Source organism: Ambystoma mexicanum, chromosome 4p, assembly GCF_040938575.1.
Source record: "Ambystoma mexicanum isolate Mex_15411 chromosome 4p, UKY_AmexF1_1, whole genome shotgun sequence".
Classification (NCBI taxonomy): Eukaryota; Metazoa; Chordata; class Amphibia; order Caudata; family Ambystomatidae; genus Ambystoma; species Ambystoma mexicanum.
In genome coordinates, this window is record NC_090927.1 from 366085460 (window position 1) to 366105238 (window position 19779).

The window sequence follows — 19779 nt, forward strand, 5'->3', positions numbered from 1 at the left end:
CTAACTCCTTAACATTATAATGTGTTCTCCATGTGCAAAATGAGGCAGGCTGAGATTCATTGTTTAAACGTGCAATTTTTCTTTGCCCTGTTCACTGTCTTTGCAGGAAGCAAAATTTGAATGCCAGGAAATCAGTTAGATACAATTGCTTTCTGTAAAAGTGAGCTATTGTTGAGGAAGGAGGAGGCAATACTATGAATTTTGATTGGTGCTACGTAAACTTAGGGGAGGTAACAGATATTTTTTGGAATAGCTCTGACAGAATTACAGGGAAAAGACATTTTTCCGGAGCTACAGTGAGGTCACTTGGCTGGAGCTGCTGTGAGATCGCCTGGCTGGGCTGCTGGGAGGGGTCATCCCAGTTGCATTGCTGACCTTCAGAGACTGGGGTTTCCTAGTCACTTGGCACCGGCTTGAGAATTCCGTGTTCTCGCTGTGCACTTCAAACTTCAAACTTCAAACACAAAGAAAACACTGGGCTCATCCATCGAAGACGACTGACCAAGGGAGATCGTGTGTGGGAGAGCTACAAATAGCTGGTAAATATACAAATGGAGTGAGATTATTGTGACTGCCGGACAAATGATTTACTATCAGGCAGGCAGGGTGGCGATAGGGAATTTTCCTGTGTTTAACTGCCATGTTATTATGTTGCAAGGCAAATGATGTAATCTTTCTTTTTCTTGTTGCAAACATGACATGAAATTCGTGGTGTTATTGCATTTGTTTCTCTTATGTTTATTTCAGAGAGGATTGTCTCACCAGAATGGTAATGTATCATTTTGAAATGAAATTATGATAACACACAGTCTGCCTAAGAGTGTTTTTGCTTCTGTTCTTCATTTGGCGCCTCTAAAAAAAAAAGAAAATACTCTGTATGGGAGGGAATGATGTTTAATGTGCCAAGTTTCCTATACAGATGGAGCAATGTCATGAGCCATTATAAATAGTTGTGCACGTGATTCCACTCAGGGTATGTGTGTGTGGCTTCTGAGTGAAATATAATGCAATAGTCTGCTGAGCGTATATGAATCTGCAGAGAGAGGCCTATGGAAACATAGTCTCACTAATGTAAATAAAGTTGTGATAATACCACATGTTATTGTGAATACTCTATGGAAACATAGTCTCACTAATGTAAATAAATTAGTGATAATACTATTTGTGAATAATTTATTATTGTGAATAATTTATGGAAACATAGCTCACTGGTGTAGATAAATCAGTGATAACAGCCGTAGGTGGCAATCTATACGGAAATGTGGTGTTTCTGAATAATGTAGGCCCAAGGCCTCTCTAGTGATCACACGAACAGACCAAGCAAGAAGAAGGGGTTTTATTAGGGCCACAAATAAAAAAGAAAGCTTTGCTCATCACTATACCACAACAAAATGCATACCAACAAAATTATTTGTGTACTGAAATAATGCATCATCACTATACCACCATAAAGCCAAACCCAATCTAAATGCAAGGAGTAGTTATTGCTAAATTACCTTTGTTTTTGGCGGTAAGAAAATACCGCTAGGCCCCAAATTTACACAAAATACCCTACAAACCGAACACAGAAGGCGAGAAGAAGATAAAAGAAAAAAAAAATGCCAGTGCAAATTTAAAAAACGAATTCCAAAATATGCATTTTCACCTCATTTTGCACATGAGACTACATTATAATGTTAAGGAAGTTAGAGTTAGTGTTTCAGTAAATGTTAATTAAAGTTAGTCAGCTATATATAAATAATGTAGTTTTCTATGTATGAGGTATTCAAGAAGAAAAAACATATGGTGCACTTATTCTCAGCAGTTTCACATTGAGCTTTTGCTATGTTATGAATTCTGTACCTTGCATGTCACCAACAACATATTCACATATTATACTGGCAATATACACAACTATCTGTGTGTGCCATATTATTGCTGGCAACAACAACAACAACAAAAAAATGCCATCACATTTAGTGAAGCACTATATATTCTTATGAAACACTAAATATATTGCTATATATATTACTACAGCTGTCAGCTTCACTGCTAAAGAAGTTGACATCTTGGTGGATAAGGTACTGGAGAATTATGATGCCCTCTTCAACCTGGTAAGGAATGACGTCTCCAGATCTGGCAGGACACAATGGCTGCCATCAACATGGAGGGGGTGGCAGTCTGCTGCTACAAGACCATCCAGAAGCACTAGGAGGACCTCAAATCCAGGACCCACTTCAAGAAATGGCACTTCTTGAAGGCTGGTGTAACCGTGAAGGTGCACCATATGCACAGGTGCAGGTTGTCCAACAGCAACAAGCAGGTCCTGGTAAGGTTCTACATGAATCTGCATGCACAGGTCTGTGACTTGCAACAACATCTAGAGTCAGATGGTGAGTAGGCATATGTTGTACTGCTCTACAGTGCATGTGTGTTTTTTTATGTGCTAGCATGTTTGCAGTGACCCCCTTACTTTGCAGCATGTATGACTCAGTGACCAACATCTGTATACAGGCACCAGACAATGGACATTTCATGTTCTTGCAAATGTTGTTGATGCCACACCAGCTTAGTTGCAGTACACTGATGTTGCTTTTCTGTATCTCTGTTACCACAGTTGCTACAGCGGAAGCAGTGCTGTGGCGCATGGAAGCCGGTATAGCTCCACCAGACATAGGTGCAGGCCCCAGCCACCCCCCATGACAGCTCATCTTCAGGGAGCGATGTGACTGAGGAAGCACCTGTACCATCGTTCTAGGCTGCTGGCGGTAAGTCCAAGGAGGTGGAGGTAGCATCGGACTCCTGAGCAGTGGTGGGGCCAGGTGATGCATCATTGGGCCATCCATGGTGGAAGACAACCTGGAATCATCCAGGTTGACAGGGAGGGAGGCGGAGGAGGTGGCGGTTGCAGTCCAGCCCATGGGGTCAGGTAGGGGTGTCGAGGTGGGAGTGCATGCTGCCATTCTGTCCCAGGGGTATGAGGCTGTGCAGGCTGCCATGGAGGTGCCATTGGTTGAAGGATGCCTGCTGGAAGGACTCCACCCAGACCAGCATCCTGTTGCCGGCTGATGCGTCATCTGGGATCTGGTGCTGCCCCAGTGGCCTGGGTTTAGAAGGGAGACTGAAGTCATTCATGATGATGGGCATGCTACTCATTGTCTGCTTGCCCATCCTCACAATGAGCTGTACCACCTTGTGGCCTTGCTGGCAGCAGTCCTGTTCCCTGCTGGGCTATGTGGGCTATTCACTGCTGCAACCACCTCCTCGTCTTCCTCCTCTGTTGACAAGTGGTCCTCTGGGGTGCCTTCCAGAGAACATACCAGCAGGGCCCCCTGTGCACTAGTCGCACCTCCATTGCCTTGCCTGATGGAGCTTACATCCCCAGCTGAGGTGGGAGTCAGTGTACTGCACCTGAGGTGGTCACCCTGCCTACCCTGGCACCAACACTGGCACAGCCAATGGAGTGACAGCAGGCACCACAGAGCAGTGCAGGTGATGTATGCCCAGACGATCAACATCATGTTGGAGGGCTTACCAAGGGAGCATGCACTGGGCACAGCGGCAGCAGGTGGTAACCAGGAGGAGAAGTGATGTCGCAGGGCAGACCACCCCAAGGAGGCAGGTGGAAAGTTTGAGTCAGGAGGATCAAGTGGGATTGATGCCATCAATTTCTTCCGTGTTCAGGAGCTATAACTGACAGCTGGTGACAGAGAAGCAGTGGGTACAGGAAGCGAGGGTGATGATGGCCAGGGCTAAGGTTGTGCTGCGTTGGGTGAGGAGTCAGGCTTCCTTCCTGGAGGCCATTGCAGGGCAGCGCAGGACGACGAAGCATAGATGATGTCCATCCCGCAAGCCCTCCAGGAAACAACAGAGGCCCACCTGATGGAGGAGGACCTGGGGTGTGACACTGCCCTGTTAGTCAGCTTGAGTGAGATTGGTAAGGAGGACTAGCCCAGTGCCTTTGTATATAGTTATTTAGGTGTAGGTTTCATTTTAATATGTATTTTTTGCCTGGACTCTGAAGAGTCCTTTCCTGTTCTTACTGTATATAGTTATTTTAGGAATAGGGTTGCTTTGTAATTTCATCTTTTCTCTTGGACTGCTTGGACCTTCTTTCCAGTTTTTCTTGTACGTTGTTTTGTTTAATACATCTTTCATTTTGTTCCTTTCCAAGCTTCATGCAGTTAATTTGTGTGTCTGCAACTTTGATAGTTCACTTTGCAGTGAGTACATCGCTACATTGCAAGTCATGTGTCTTTTGGCTTGCCTGTATGTGTGTTGTTATTGCTGTAATGGTTGTGGCTGGAGGGATGCACTTATGCCTGACTTGTGGGGGAGGTTCCATCAGATGACTGGGGCTGCACTGTATGTTTTCATTTGCATTTACATGCCCAGCATTACTGTGTGTTTGGCATCAGTGTGGCTTGGTTGGAGGGAGGTGGCCTCACTGTGGAGGGGTGCCCTGGTCACATTACTTGGACATTTTTTGTCATTGCTGTATCAAACCCATGTCATGCACACACGACCACCAACATTTGCAGTCACACACTGCCTGCTCTCATGTCTTGCTCCACCTCTGCAACTCAAATGTATTTGCGAGCCAAATTTGCTCTTCCTGTGTGGCAGCACACTGTTCCTGTCTCAGTGAGTCATGCACTCTATGACTGCCCTCCCATCACCCATGGGCCTGTCATGTTGTGGTCCCCGACAGGGACTTTGTCAACACTTATCAACCAGGTCACTTTTGCTCAAGCTGTGATGCACCTGGTCATTATGTGTGGATCTGGCCGATGTATGAATAGGTTTACTGCTGTCCTCGGCATACACTCAGATGGTGTGCTTTGATGCCTTTGCATTGGTGATTGGTCAACAGGTACGTGCCACTTTGCATTGCATTTACTTGTCACATGTTGTTGGGGTGGTCACATTGTTTTTGATGCAATCTAGTGCTGTCTGGCTGGATTGCTGCAGATTCCAGTCTGCAGGGAGTGACAGCGGATGCTCTGGTCCAGGATTGGTCTTCATTGCTTCTTGTTGATCATGTTGGTGGTGAACATGTTGGTGGTGTGCTTCATGGTGGAGGCAGACCACAGAGGCTCAGGTTAGTTGCAGCCATACATTGAACTGCATGTGTGGGAGACTTTTGGGGGCTACCTGTGGTAATGTCAGGGGTGAAGGGGTCTGTTGGGTGGTGTCTGGACTTGAGGGGGCTGCCTGGGGTAGTGACAGAGGTGAGGGCAGTGTTGGAAGGGGAGTGTACAATCGTGGGGCTGCCTGGGGTAGTATCGGAGGTGAAGAGGGCTGTTGGGTGGTGTCTGGACTTCAGGCGGTGGCCTGGGGTAGTGATGGAGGTGAGGGCAGTGTGGGGTGGGGAGTGTATTATCGAGGGGCTGCCTGGGGTAGTGTTGGGGGTGAAAGGGGCTGGTGGGTGATGTATAGACTTAACGGGGCTGCTTGGGTTGATGTCAGAGGTGAAGGAGGTTGATGGGTGGTGTCTGGATGTGAGGGGGCTGCCTGGGGTACAGTCACAGGTGAGGGCAGTGTGGGGAGAGGAGTCTACTATTGGGGAGCTGCCTGGGGTAGTGTCGGAGGTGAAGGAGACTGGTGGGTGGTGTCTGGTCTTGAGGGGGCTTCCTGGGGTGGTGTCAGAGGTGAAGGAGGCTGGTGGGTGGTGTCTGGACATAAGGGGGCTGCCTGGGGTAGTGTCAGAGGTGAGGGCAGTGTGGGGAGAGGAGTGTACTATTGGGGAGCTGCCTGAGGTAGTGTCAGAGGTGAAGGGGGCTGGTGGGTGGGATTGATTTGAAAAAGGGGTATATGCTGGAAGATTGGGGGCCTAGGGTGTAGGGAGGTGGACTTGCAGTTTCACAGGGGTGCCTTAACAAGTGAGGGAGCCTACGCGTTTTTGTTGGAGGTGCGGCCTTGAATTACAAGGGGGCTCTGTCATGAATACCAGGTATTTAGCCGAGGCAAGGTGGGTAAGAGCTTAGCAGGCCTGGCATGTAGTACACACACACACAAACACCACTAGTTGGTAGGTTTCCCCTGGTTAGCTTTTGCATGTTTGGTATCCTGTTTATTCCAGTCACTTCCTGTTTTTTACTCAGTCACTTTCTGTTGCCAGAAAGGAAGTGTATGGGAACTCATTGTGCACTCTAGTGTTCGGGCATGGCTGGCTATATAAGCCATGCCTCAAGTTTCTCCAGCGATTCGTGTTGCTTTCTGTATGCTGTATAGCAACATACTCACCACGCTCCTGTTCAGTCCACGTGCTCTCAGCTCCTGAGTTCATTCAGCTCCGGATTCTTCATCACGGCGCTTCCTTGGAAGATCCAGCAGCTCCTGTCAGATCCCTGTGCAAGAAAAAGGCAGGTTAGAAAAGCTAGCAAGATCTTGCAACGCAGCGCGTACTCACTGGGCAGAAATCTTCATTCCGGCTTGAGGCGGAAGCCTTCTCCAGCACCTGCAAAAGAAAAGAAAGTCATTACAAAGTGCTCGCGAATCCCAGCAACGACGCCCTACTCACCGGACTTCCAATAATCATCCTGGCTCGTAGCGCGAGTGTCAACCAGCTCCAGCAAAGGAACATAAACATTAAACAGCACTTGAAAAACTCATCTATGCTACACATACTTACCTAAGGTACCTTCTGGTGTTTTTCACGCTTTGGCAGCATCTGAAAGACAGAAAAGAACAGTATTACAAGCTTTTCACACTCAAATCCTTACGCTGCACTGATTGTGAGGTGCACTTACCTGAGACTATCGGGTTACCTCAGCTAGTGAAGTAACTGGCACTTGGGCTGTTCAGCACACGCTGTGAAGTTGGAACAGCGTGGAATGTTGAACTTTGGCATTAACAGAGATTGGCCATTATAACTCCAACAAGGGGGTGAAGTATCCCTCCCAGAAGAATTGCGCCCCTGCAGAGTACAGGATGGAGAGTTCATCCATCTAAAAGCAAATGTGAGCTACATCGAAGTAAATCGCATCACTTCACAAGGGGGAGAGGGAGGGGGTTCAGGGGTCTAGTTAGCCCAGATCTTAGTGTATATCTCTTTAATTGACAGACACATTTTCCAGACCAAATTGGGGGGAGTGAGCACTCAGGACCTGGAGGTTGATACCATCGCTCCTGCAGAGACACAGGTGAGTGTGACAGAATATGAAGACGTTCATATCACTCTGCCTGAGCGATGGAGACTTCCGAGGTAGATCAACTCTCAGAATTGGTAGGCAAATTGCGGGCCGAGGTGCATGCAGCCCGCTCCAAGACTAATGCCTTAAGGCGAGAACTGGTGGTCAATAGGGATAAGAGGGACGAGTTGGCTAGGCAGCTCTTACTAATGCAAGCGGGCCTAGCACCCCTACCAGGTGGAGCCACCCAACGACAGCCCTCTGTATCATCAACAGTTGCACCAACCATGGCACGAGTTCAGGTGGTTTTTCTAGGCAACATCCTCCCAGCTCCTCCTGAGCATTTCACAGGTGACCCTAAGAAATTTGGAACATTCATGAACCACTGTCGCCTGCACTTCATATGCAAACCAGACTCATTTCCAACCGACCAGGCGAGAGTGGCCTTCGTCCTTTCCTATCTAGGAGGGCATGTTGCAGATTGGTCCATTCAGTTAGTGCTTAGGGACAATCCCTTGCTGAGAAACTACCCTGGCTTTCAACGAGAACTAGAAAAACTGGGTTGCCAGTCAAAGGATCGACAGTGAAAGGGTCGACAGGTCAAAGGATCAACACCAAAGGGTCCACAGTTCAAAGGATCGAATTTTTTTTCACATATTTTTCCACCCCCTTTTTTTGCTAAAAAACATTTTTTACCCTAAACGAAAACCTAAAAAAATATATAATTTAAAAAAAAATCGATCCTTTGACCTGTCGACCCTTTGGTGTTGATCCTTTGACCTGTCGACCCTTTAGATTCGATACTTTGACTAGACACCGAAAAACTGTTTGCTCATCGAACTCGAGGTCAAGCCTTAGACGACAAACTGCTCTCCCTGCGGCAGGGCAGTCAGGATCTCATCACATATGTAGCAACAATCGTTTCATAGCCGAGTGAGGCTGGCCCGAGGAAAAACGTATTATATTATTTTACTGAGGATTGCGGGGTGAGTTAAAGGACGTCTTAACACAAGTAGTCAACACCCACCGAAGATTTTGGTGAATACATTGATCTAGCTATGCAACTAGGCAATTGTTTGCAAAACCGCAAGGCCCATCAGGTCTGATCAGAACACAGAACAGTATACGTATGACCCAGGGATGCTTCAAGTCGACAAACCACTGAAACGCATTCTGAGCCCATGCTGTTGGGCATTCTTCGGGGTCCACTCACTAAAGCAGAGAGAGAACGGGGACACCAGGAACAGCTTTGTCTATACTGTGGCCAATCTGGTCACTTCCTTCAACACTGTATGGCAAAACCTCCACGGAAAGATATGGGAGTGCTGGACAACGCTAAGGAAGTTTCAAAACTATAGGAGGTTGCCCAAAAATCTAGGGACCTATGGGCTAAATATTCAACAAAATACAAAATGGAACCTTTAGAACAAATGATTCAATACTTTCACTTCAACTTATAGTTTTAATATTTTTATACAAAATAACACCCAAAATGGTGTAAAATTATTTAATAAAAAAGACAAACGCGTATCACTAATACGGGCATATCAGTGTACACTGATTATGCCCGTATCAGTGATACTTGTTTGTCTTTTTTTTGCCTGTAGAGATAGCAACCTGGTGTATAAATATAGGAAGAATCTACCTGGAGCACAGGATTACTTCTGCCCCTGATGAATGTCCGGTTATTTGAAACACAAAGGACAGAAACTTATATAAGTTGGGCTGGTTCACACAATGGGAAATGAAAAGAATTGAGTTGCCATTGTTGTGTTGTGCTAATGACATTTTTGGCATATAATTTTTGACACTGTGAGGTGGCATGATTTTAAGATGTATATGACTATGTGATGTGTATATGTTTTTTAAACAAATTATTGTATTACTTGTGCTGAAAAGAGATTAATATATTAAAAATGATATTTTTTTTGGTAACACTGCCCTTGATGATCATTTAGAAAACAGAATGCAGCCCATATTTGTTAAGTGGTTGCTACAAGAAATTGCTGTCTGAGGGTCTATACTGTTTGATGTAGTTTGTTATATGTTCCTTCCTTTTGTTAAAATACATATTACTTATCCTCACTTAGTAGGAGGGAATATCACCAGAGTGTGGGGTTACCCCTGTAGAATATTATCTGTAAAATTATTTAAACATAAAACACAATTTACACTTCTTTAAAGATCCACAAAAAACGTTTACCCCTATATTCCATTAATTTCACTTTCTAACAACCACACTCGTACAACTATCATATCAACTCACACATTCAGTCACACTCTAATATTCTAATACAACAAATTCAGTTTAGATCCTCTTTGTACAGTCTTAACATGTAAATAACTGCCTGTCTTTGTTGTAAGTCGACACGTGTTTCGGGTTGTATTTTCTAGACTTTAATCAGTCCACTATGTACACCAACCGTCTTCAGGACAGACAACAGGAGCGAAAATAACGTCCCTTCAGATCTAGTAGGAAAGATCAGGTTACCTAAAAACAAAATAAAATACCTTTGTTATATATATCATATATGTCATCCTCCTTGTTTAAACAGACACTATTATTGTGAAGCAATGTCTACATATAGAACATAGCATCGAGTCCACCTTCATCTATTAATAGTGATGCGGAAAATGTCTAAAGATTGAATACATCCTGTCATAACCCCTGTAGGAGTCCCTAAACAATGAGAACAAACCTACAAAGGTGCCAAACAAAAGTGCCATTCAATAAAGTATAAGAACTTTGTACTTTATATGGAGATTTGAGTCTATTTTCGTTGACCAATACATGCACTCACTAGAACTCACTTGGAAAGCAACAGGTGAAGACTCGCTAGGAATGTCTCAAAAAAACGGTCCTCAGCCAAGCCTTCTTTTTTTATGCACAGTTTCTTTGTACAAAAAGACATAGGTGTCTATTGTACCAAACTAATGGACCATACCTAGAAAAACAACACTATCATTAATTGTTGTTACAAAAAAGGTGTCACATCAGCCTCTTCTCTCTTACCTTTGTCTCACCTTGTTATTTTAACCATCTATGTTAGACTGCATAGTGGCTAGTTCACACTTCCTTCTACTTGGTAGACACTGGTCCCAGTAGATGATCTTTTGGAATATTTTCTGTAAAAAATGCAACAACAGCACGTGTAAAGGTATTTCTTGACCTTTTTCACATCAAACATCATTATTACGGGAGTGGCGTCTCCCTACACGCACATCTCTTGTCATCGTGCCACGTACCCTTTATGCAGTGACTTCTGTCACTGCCGATGTCACACTGCGGATACTATGCTAGAAACTCCCAGCACAATTCTTACTCCCACTCGGGCTAAGGGACCAATCTTTTTTTAGGAAGATATTGTCCCTATTAGAAAATACACAGATCACTGTCTACTCAAGCCATTGTCCTATGTGGGTTACCTCACCCATAATGCTTTACCGGTCTCAAGGATTATGCTAAACTCGGCTCGGCTTTAGGCAGTTATCTCCAAACCCTCTGGGGTGTTTACAAGTTCATCGCATCGGCTTACCTGCTCGTCGTGCAGCGTATGCTTCCTCTGATTGAAAATTGGTACACGTGACTACAGCGTAATACGCTTATTTGTCACCTGAACCGATTCCCTCAAACAAAGGGTATAGAAAGAGGACTAATGCTACATGTGTTTTTATCGCATCGCTACTCCTCCTTCTCACTTATTCATGTGCTTTTTGCACAATTATGCACCATTTGTGTTGCTTCTCCACAGGTTTATTTATGAGAATATTTAAACAGAATTATGTCTCACATTGTAAAAAATCTATTTAAATCAAAAACGCAAGTAACACTAAACTTTGCAAAAGTAACCAGAGTGATCCATTGGTTCCGTGGGGGTGCATTTGAATGTTTATCATGATGTATTCAATACTGCAGACTAAATAGGACTATGGTGCACATATGATTAGCGGTATTGGCAAACCGATCGAACATGGGTTGGTGAGTCAGCGGGGACTGCCCCAAGTATTCTCCACTCTAGGAGTGTTTTAAGTGTTCAAAGCAACACCTTACATCCTGACATCCAATTCAGGGCTCTGAATATACTCACCACTATGGATACAAAACTCTAGGTCCCATTGGTTAAAAAACTAATGGGTAATCGGGGTGTTCCATTCTACAGATAAGTTCAAACCTTGCTTCACACTGTCTAGGGAATAAATCCATAGTTGTTCCATTTTGTGCAATATGTTGGCCATGTCCCCTCCCCTTCTTGAAGGACTAACAGTTTGAAGAACAAACCATTTGAGGTCCGTGTCTTGATGTTTAAGACGTGTGAAATATTCCACTTATGGCGTGTCCGCTACTTTGTTGTGGGTACAGCTTCTGTTCTCCCCAATGCCTCACCTGTAGTTTTGCCTACATATAACAGTTTGTAAGGACAGATGATAATATAAATGGCATTTTTAGTTCAGCAATTTGTATGATGTTTTAGTTGCCATTTGATTTTTCTGTGGATAAACTCTGCTCTGGTTTCGGTCAGGGGACAGGCCACACAGTTACCACATTTGTGGTGCCCTATAATCGGGGATAAACCCCACTGGTTCAACAGTGTTTGATCTTTCCGCTTTTCCTGGTAAGAATGTACAAGTAGCTGTTTTCAATTCTTACTTTTTTTTAAAGCAAACATGTTTTTTTTAATCAAGACTCCTGGTCGTTTGACTAGGTCCCAATTCCGGTTAATGATTCTTTTTATATCATTGGTCACCGGATTGTTGTTGGTCACAAAAACTAGTCGATCTTGTTTTTGTTTATTATGAGGCATCAGACAGATTTCTCGATTAGTATTGGATACCCTCTTGAGATTGTCTCTCACAAGTTTTCTAGGGTATCCCTTGCTGTCAATCTGTCTTTTAGGAATGTTGCGTGTTTGTCAAATTCTCTCTTTTCAGAACAATTTCTGACGCACTCGTAAAAATTGACCGTATGGCAAATTTTGCCGAAGTCTCACCGGATGGAAACTGGAAAAGTGAAGTAAAGTGTTTCTATCGGTGTGTCACGCTCACCTGATTCCCATGGAGGCGCAGGTCTGGCTTCGAGTGCTGATGCTTCTTCTATGGTGAAGCGCAGGACTCTGAAGATGGACTCACTAACTCGCAGGAATATTCCCCTGTGCGTGAAAAGGGAGTATTACCTACTGACGGAATAATGCTCAAGCCTCCCACTCCCTTCCAACCCTCCACGATACCCTTCCTCGTTTCCCTGAGAAGTCTCACCTCAGGGTCTGGAAGGATGAGTTCTCCATCCTGCTTCTGATGCAGGGGGGCGTTGAAACCCAGTTACTTCACTGGATTGAGGTTTGATGGGAGTTCAAATAAGCTTGACTATTCAGGTAAGGCGCTGTAAGAGTTCTGTAGCAAGTTCAAAAGTTCAAGCTTAATAATAATGTTCATTGTCTTATTGCAGCAAGCGCTAACGCTTATGTCTTTTTCCCCTTAGGGGCCGGGGTTCGGAATGCCGGAGATATGGCGCCGACCCGAAGTGAAACGTGCAGTTCCAGTAAATGACAGGTAAGTTCTGGATGAGCGTTCGGGTAATGTCTTTGCATTCGCTCATTCAATGTCTTTGTCTTTTTTCCCCATAGGGGCCGGGGTCCGGAATGCCAGGAAGCGGCAGGACCCGAAATGAAATGGGAATGACCCAACAGGTAAGTCTTAGAAGGAAACTGAGCTTTTCCTATTCCCTTCCTTCTCTCACCTTGTGTTCTGGTCTTTTTCTCTCTAGGCTCTGGGAAGTGGCTGCGGATCCGGATGATCGCTGCTGAAGATGGAGGTGCCCAGGAAAGGTGAGTGAAATGCAGCGCTGCAGCGATCGAAGCGAAATGCTTTTAAAATGATGTCTTCCCTTTCAGGATCGTCGGTGTGAAGTCTCCGTGACGCAGCTTTAGCAGGTAAGGTCTTCTTTCTCTCCAATTCTCTCTTAGCAGGTGACCCAGGATGCTGACAGGCGTGGCTGAAGTCCAGAAGCAGGAGCTAACACGGTGAGCGTCCAGCTGCGAGGAGCAGAACAACGCGAAGCGTGAGTTGCTGATCGGGCGTGGTTTAAATAGCTTTGGAAGAAGTTCCAGGTATGTATCCTTCCACCGATCAGGTATGTACCCTTCCCCGACCACACCCAGGGGAAAGTAGTTCCACAGGTAAAGTAGTTCCATTCAGGCCTCAAGAGGGCCTGGATGTAGCAGCATGGTCTGCATCAGGTAAGTGCACCTTAAAACACTTGAACACATGTCTAGCTTTATGAGCCTGGCGCCTAAGGCGCCAGGACAGGGGTCCAACATAAGCCTGGCGCCTAAGGCCCCAGCCTGGGCCCGCTGGCACTTCCCTGGGGGAAATGATGCCTGCCTCTGGGGTTGCTGGGTCGGACCTGGCTCCTTGGAGGTGGGCATCATGACAGTACCCCCCCTCAAGGCCCCTCCCAAGGTTGTTCCCTCTGGGGGTTTTGGCTTGTTCAGAAATCTCCGGTGGAACCTTTTTATTAATCGAGGTGCGTGAACATGGTTACTAGGCTCCCACGATCTCTCCTGAGGTCCATATCCCTTCCAGTCAACAAGATAGAAGAGTTTGGACTTTAACACCTTGGAGTCTAAAATGTCTTTAACTTCGAATTCTAATTCCCCTTCAATTTGAACTGGGTCTGGAGGCTTGGACAGTCAGGTCCCTAGTTGTACTGGCTTCAAAAGTGATGCATGAAAAACTGGATGAATACGCATGTTAGACGGTAAATCCAGTTTAAAGGCCACGGGATTGATTATAGCCTTGATGGGATAAGGTCCTATGAATCTGGCATTGAAGGTTCGCGGGCCCTTGAGGGGTAAATGTTTCGTTGCTAGCCATACCTGATCTCCTACTTGGTAAGGAGGAGTTTTACTTCGGTGCAAATCAGCGTTTTCTTTATACTTTTTCTTGGCTTGCTGTAAATGAGTTGCAGCTTCTTTGAAGGCCTGGGTTATTGTGCAATGCAGATGATTTACTGCGGGCATTTCCAGGGTCAGAGGTGGATATAGATCAGAGGTCCGAGGATGGTGACCATACAAAGTATAAAAAGGAGTTTGTCCGGTTCCAGAATGCACTGAATTGTTGTATGCATATTCTGCGATCCAAAGGATGTCTTTCCAATTTAACTCGGATTGATGTAACATGCACCGAAGATATTGCTCGAGAGTCTGATTGGTTCTCTCGGTTTGTCTGTCGGTCTGGGGGTGGTGGCTGGTGGATAGCCACACATCTATTTGTGCTAGTTGGCAACACTTCTTCCAAAAATGGGAGATAAATTGACTTCCATGATCCGAGACTAATATGGAAGGGAAACCATGTATGCGAACTATATTCTCCAGAAATTCCTTGGCCAAGGTGGAAGCTGAAGGCAAACCTTTTAAAGGGATAAAGTGGGCCATTTTGGAGAATAGATCCACAATTACAAGGATAGTGTTGTAACCAGCACAAGGAGGCAGGTCAGTTATAAAGTCCATTGACAAGGTGTGCCATGGTGCCGGTGGAATATCCAAGGGTTGAAGTAGGCTGGCTGGCCTTTTTTTTTCACCCTTGTTTTGGGCGCAAATTCTGCAAGACAATACAAAAGACTTTATGTCTTTTCTCCAAGAAGGCCACCAGAAGTGGCGTTTGATTTTTTCCTCCGTTTTAGCGATACCAGGGTGTCCTTCCATGAATGATTCATGATGATAGGCAATAACAAGTTCTTGCAATTCTTTACTAGGCAGAAACAACCGCTCCTGGAAGTAGGGTAAGTCATCCTTAACGGTGTAATGAGGACCCTTTTGACTCCATTCCAGTAAGGCTGAAGAGTCTAGAAGTTGTTTTACTTGCATTTGGATGTCCTCAATAGTTTGCAATGAAGTTAGGCCTAAGATTCTTTGTTCAGGTATGATTGGCACAGGTTCTAAACTCGAATTGGGTTCTTCCATGCCAATCCGGGATAAGGCGTCCACTTTACCATTCTTGCAGCCAGGGCGATAGGTAATTACAAAATCAAATTCCGCAAAGAATAGAGCCCATCGGAGTTGTCGTGAAGATTGAGCCTTGGCCGTCTTTAAATGCTGTACATTTCTGTGGTCCGTAATTACGGTGATGGTGTGTCTTGCCCCGAGAAGGTAGTGACGCCAAGCCTTGAAAGCAGATTTAATAGCCAGTAACTCTTTGTCGGTAATTGCGTAGTTGATTTCAGGAGGAGAACATTTCCTGGACCAAAAGGCCACAGGGTGTAGTTGGTTAGTTTCTGGGTCTCTTTGCGACAGGACAGCTCCCATGGCCGAACTAGATGCGTCGGTTTCCACAATGTAAGGGAGATCTGGGTGCGGATGCTTCAATATAGGTGCAGAGGTGAATTTGGTTTTCAGGTCCTGAAAGGCTTGTTCGGCCTCAAGAGTCCATTCAAAGCGTTTGTTTTTCTTTAGGAGAGCTGTGATGGGTTGGACTGTTCGGGAAAATTCCGGGATGAATCGTCGATAGAAATTGGCGAAGCCGAGCATGCTCTGAACTCGCTTCACCGAGCTAGGAGATGGCCATTTGAGGATGGCGTCCACCTTTCGCGAGTCCATTCGGACTCCTTGAGGTGTCAGGATGAATCCGAGAAACTCCACTTCTGTGGTATGAAAAACGCATTTTTCGAGCTTTGCAAATAGTCTGTGCTGGCGCAATTTCTCAAGAACTGCCCTAACATGTTTTCTGTGATCGGATTCTGAAGAGGAGTACACCAGGATGTCGTCAATATAAACAATGACACAGACGTCGATAAATTCCCGAAGAACATCATTCATAAAGTACTGAAAGGCGGCAGGTGCATTGCACAAACCAAAGGGCATCACCTGATATTCGAAGAGCCCAAATCTGGTGCGGAATGCAGTCTTCCATTCGTCGCCTTCTTTTATACGCACCAGGTGATAAGCTCCTCGGAGATCTAACTTGGTGTACACACAAGCGTCTTTCACCTGGTCGATAAGCTCAGGGATCAGGGGCAGAGGATAACAATTCTTAATCGTTATTTGATTTAGGGCGCGATAGTCTATACATGTTCTAAGGTCGCCCTCTTTTTTCGGCACGAAGAACAGAGCTGAGGAGACAGGAGACTTGGACGGGCGAATAAAACCATTGGCTAGGTACTGATCTAAATACTGACGCAAATGTAGGTTCTCAGGTTCCGTAAGAGCATAAATCCTACTACAAGGTACTTGAGCATTGGGTACCAGATCGATTTGGCAATCATAAGACCGATGGGGAGGTAACGTGTTAGCCTGTTCCTTCTGAAAAACGTCTTGGAATTCTTGGTATTCTGACGGTAGCTGTACAGGGGTGGAAGTTGCTGAGGCTAGACCCATAACTGGATTTCTTGGATAACAAGTTGGTTCACAATCAGGAAAACTTATCTTCTTTGCTCGCCAGTCAATTCTGGGATTATGTGTTTCTAACCAAGGAATTCCAAGAATTACTTGAAATTGTGGGGCCTTGACCACATCAAACACGATTGCTTCCCGATGTCCATCCTGACCCACCAGTGTCATTTCAACAGTGGAATGCGTTACAGGCCCTGAGGCTATTTCGGTTCCATCTACTGTAGTAATGACATCATGGGTTACTTTCGGGCGGAGAGGGAGCTTAATCCTGGAAGCCAATTCACGGTCTATGTCATTTCCAATAGCTCCACTGTCAATGTATGCTTTTATAGCATGCAACAGCTGAGGCTGTTTTGGGTCCACGAGCACCATTGGCATGACAAAATGCGAGGTCAAAGAGTTTGTTTTCAAGCTCGGCAAGCGGACCCCTACGCTTGTCGGGCTGGGTCGTTTCCCGAATCAGGTGTCAATAAATCGTTATCTGTGGCTCCAACCACCTTCTTAGGTGGTTTAACCGGACAATTTCGAAGAAAGTGACCGGAAGTCCCGCAATATAGGCAAAGATGCATTTGCCGCCTTCTCTCCCGTTCCTTCTGTGTTAATGGTCCTTTAACACTGCCGATTTGCATAGGTTCGGATACGTCGGTACTATTGGAGTTAGCGTGGGTTTTGATCGGTACTCGGGTTTCGTACTTGAACCGATCTGCTTTTCTATTTTGAAGTCTGTGATCAAGTTGAACCACCAAGTCTATGTAGTCTGCGCAGACCTGGGGTAGATCTACTATCTGAGCTAGAACATCCTTAAGCTCTCCGCGCAGGCCTCGATGAAACAATGTGATCCTTTTGTTTTCTGGCCATCCAGTTTCCACAACCAGTCTATTAAAGGTGGCAACGTAGGACAGAAGATCCTGATTACCTTGTCGTAAGGATAGCATTTTGTTATCAAGGACCTGTCCTTGAGAGTGTCGAGCAAACAATCTTTCCATGCTGGCCTGGAAACCCTGAAAATTCTGGAGAATGGGATCATCCTGATTTACCAATGGAATGGACCAATCGGCAGCACTGCCACTGAGGTAAGATAGTATAAAGGCTACCTTGGTCTGGTCGTTAGGGAAGGCCCCGGGTCTGCATAGAAAGTGTAAACGACATTGGTTCATAAAGACGGCATATTTCTTGGGATCCCCCGCAAAACGGTCAGGCGGGGCCAAAGGCATGTGTCCAGGTAGATTGGTTTGTACCGGGTTATTCAAACCCATTGATGTGGAAGTATCTCCGGAATTAGGTAAAGGAGTGTGCCCTGCCTGGGCCTGCAATAACCTTTTGGGCAGGTCATCTGCTCTTTCCTTGGATAGGATCAGTTCTCTTTTGAGAGCGTTAGTCTCCTGGCGGGCTGAGTGCACTTCTGCCCGTAATTCCCCCAAAAGCTGGGCCAGCTGATCTGTCTCGGAAGTCTCCATAGCGCCCGGGTGGGAAATTGTGGGTAGGCTTCGCGTTCTGTCACGCTCACCTGATTCCCACGGAGGCGCAGGTCTGGCTTCGAGTGCTGATGCTTCTTCTATGGTGAAGCGCAGGACTCTGAAGATGGACTCACTGGCTCCCAGGAATATTCCCCTGTGCGTGAAAAGGGAGTATTACCTACTGACGGAATAATTCTTAAGCCTCCCACTCCCTTCCAACCCTCCACGATACCCTTCCTCGATTCCCCGTGAAGTCTCACCTTAGGGTCTGGAAGGATGAGTTCTCCATCCTGCTTCTGATGCAGGGGCGCGTTGAAACCCAGTTACTTCACTGGATTGAGGTTTGATGGGAGTTCAAATAAGCCTGACTATTCAGGTAAGGCGCTGTAAGAGTTCTAAAGCAAGTTCAAAAGTTCAAGCTTAATAATAATGTTCATTGTCTTATTGCAGCAAGCGCTAACGCTTATGTCTTTTTTCCCCATAGGGGCCGGGGTCCGGAATGCCAGGAAGCGACAGGACCCGAAATGAAATGGGAATGACCCAACAGGTAAGTCTTAGAAGGAAACTGAGCTTTTCCTATTCCCTTCCTTCTCTCACCTTGTGTTCTTGTCTTTTTCTCTCTAGGCTCTGGGAAGTGGCTGCGGATCCGGATGATCGCTGCTGAAGATGGAGGTGCCCAGGAAAGGTGAGTGAAATGCAGCGCTGCAGCGATCGAAGCGAAATGCTTTTAAAATGATGTCTTCCCTTTCAGGATCGTAGGTGTGAAGTCTCCGTGATGCAGCTTTAGCAGGTAAGGTCTTCTTTCTCTCCAATTCTCTCTTAGCAGGTGACCCAGGATGCTGACAGGCGTGGCTGAAGTCCAGAAGCAGGAGCTGACACGGTGAGCGTCCAGCTGCGAGGAGCAGAACAACACGAAGTGTGAGTTGCTGATCGGGCGTGGTTTAAATAGCTTTGGAAGAAGTTCCAGGTATGTATCCTTCCACCGATCAGGTATGTACCCTTCCCCGACCACACCCAGGGGAAAGTAGTTCCACAGGTAAAGTAGTTCCATTCAGGCCTCAAGAGGGCCTGGATGTAGCAGCATGGTCTGCATCAGGTAAGTGCACCTTAAAACACTTGAACACATGTCTAGCTTTATGAGCCTGGTGCCTAAGGCGCCAGGACAGGGGTCCAACATGAGCCTGGCGCCTAAGGCGCCAGGACTGTGTCCAAAGGGCCCCAGCTTGGGCCCGCTGGCACTTCCCTGGGGGAATGATGCCTGCCTCTGGGGTTGCTGGGACGGACCTGGCTCCTTGGAGGTAGGCATCATGACATGGTGGGCTTCCGATAAAGCGTAGTGACCAGGGTGTTACCCATTGTTTTAATGATTAAGTCCACATAACTGACTTTGGTCTCATTCCATTCCAAAGTGAAGTTAATCTCATGACTACAGGTGTTCAGCCAGTCTTTAAAGGCTAACAAATAAACACTAGTGCCTCTCCATATCCACCAGGCTATGGCACAGGTCTCTTTATTGTTTTAGGAGGCTATTTGGTCCTGTAACGAAATTCTCTTCGTAGTCCGCCATGAAAAGATTTGCGAAATCAGGGGCAAACGTCGCCCCCATGCTCACGCCACACTTTTGCTCATATAGATTATGTTTATGTAGAAAAAAGTTTTCTGTCATGGCAAGACGTGCACATTCTAAAATGAACCCTGTAGGTGGAGAGTGGGATTCCAGACGTTTATCTAAGAATTGTGCCAGGACAGCCAGACTTTGCATTTGCAGGATTGAGGTATAGAGGGATTCGACATCCGTAGTTGCCAAAATGTCACCCGGTCTTATAT